This window comes from Lytechinus variegatus, chromosome 1, assembly GCF_018143015.1.
Source record: "Lytechinus variegatus isolate NC3 chromosome 1, Lvar_3.0, whole genome shotgun sequence".
Taxonomy (NCBI): Eukaryota; Metazoa; Echinodermata; class Echinoidea; order Temnopleuroida; family Toxopneustidae; genus Lytechinus; species Lytechinus variegatus.
In genome coordinates, this window is record NC_054740.1 from 58,388,636 (window position 1) to 58,390,624 (window position 1,989).

A 1,989-nucleotide genomic window follows, 5' to 3' on the forward strand; every position below is an offset into this window, starting at 1 on the left:
TTATAGCCTTGATCAGAAGGGGGATACAAGTCTAGTAAACTGCTATTGTGAATGGATTAAAATTCCAAAGATACAATGACGTAGGCTGACTACCAATCTTGGTCGGTGGAAGGTTGGAGTATCTCTGTAGAGACGGTAACTATACTCCGACATTTCCTCCAACCATTCCTTTGACCCAATACAGTCTACATCTGGGTCACGATAACATGAATATCTTTTTGAATTTCAATCAATGCATGACAGAATTTTACCCAGTCCAGGATCCCCTGTGTCTGTATGAGGCTTACATCTTTGGAAATTTAATCCATTAAAACAAAAAGAACCCACCCCTGAACAAGGCTTTGTTCGGAGCAAGGCTGAAGTAACTTATCACAATCTGTCGTGACGGGCACTACTCCACCATGCACCGACCTTACTCCTCCTACCAAACAGCCCCAAGTCTGTACAAGGCCAGGGAAGATTAGACACAAGATTGCAGAGGAGCCATCACTAAACAGTGGCTTTCTCCAACATGTTAAAAGAATAGCCCTGGGGGGAGGGGTGTTCACAAAGGTTTAAGTATGACGTAGAGTCACACTTAAATGCCAATGCATACAACATGGAGCTGTAGTTGATCCAGGCGTACACATGATATGCAACACGCAACCTTATTGATCAAAAGGCAGTAGCGCACATCCTAATAGCATAATCTTACCAATGCAGTAATGCCTCTTTGCAACCAGGCAATAAGTGCGACTATTATACTTAAATCTTTGTGAAACACCCCCCATTAATATCATAAAAGTGACTACATTATTACTGCCTAATATTACATTAAAACATCACTAGTATAAAAATACTCTGTTTACATATAATCAAAAGTTATTTCAATCACCATACAGTACACAGGATACTCCACAATGTAATCAAGAAAAAATAATATAACTCCTGTAAACATTAAGACCAGCATTTCCATTTTCAATTAAACCATTGACTATAATGATAAAATTCAGTTCTTGTGTAGTGCATATCATGTACCTCTTGTATCATAACTCTGTGCTTCTCAAGGGACCCGGATGTTATTACCCTAGTTTTGCCAGCAAGCCTCTTACAGCGCAAAGGCATTTCAAATAATGAAATCCCTGCCACACATACAGTGTAATAATATAATACCAACATGCTTATATAGCGCATATCACTGCCAAATGCGTCCCTATGTGCTTTGGATATTATTACCCTGGCTTTAGCCCCGCAGCCTTTTTACAGTGTGGTGGCATATCAAGGAATAAATTCCTGCCAGGTACCCATTTATCTCACATGGGTTGAGTGCTGCACAGTGTGGATAAATTTCTTGCCAAAGGAAATTACGTCATGGCTGGGATTCGAACCCATGACCCTCTGTTTCAAAGTCTGAAGACTAATCCACTGGGCCAGAAAACTCCATGTCCATTAACCACACCTTGGACGAGTGCATTTTAATGCGGATTAATCATTGTTTGGGGGGGGGGGGCTGAAGGAAATTATGCCATGGCTGGGATAAGAACCCACAACCCTCTGTATCAAAGTCCGGGGATTTATCCACTGGGCCACAATGCTCCACATTACTACAACAACACTTGTAATGGAACAGGAAATTGTTTTTAATCACACTACTGGATGCTGCTTTAATATTTGATACTCCATTGAATAATCATCAAATTTCACAGCCCCAAATAAGAAGCGCAGTGTCGACCCGAAATACATGTGAATACTTTCCTTTAAATAAATGGGAATATGTGGTAGACCTATAACATAACTTTGAAGGGTTAACGTAGCACAGAAACAGAACAAATACCAAACAAAAATATACAGAGTTACAAACACGCAAATTATATAACTACCGGTTCTCAGAGAAGTAATTCTAGAGATTGAACATGAACAGATATTATGCTAATCTACATAAATATGTACAAGATGGGAAGATTAAAATACTATTTGCACTTTAATTGACATATATCTTGCTTTTTTTAA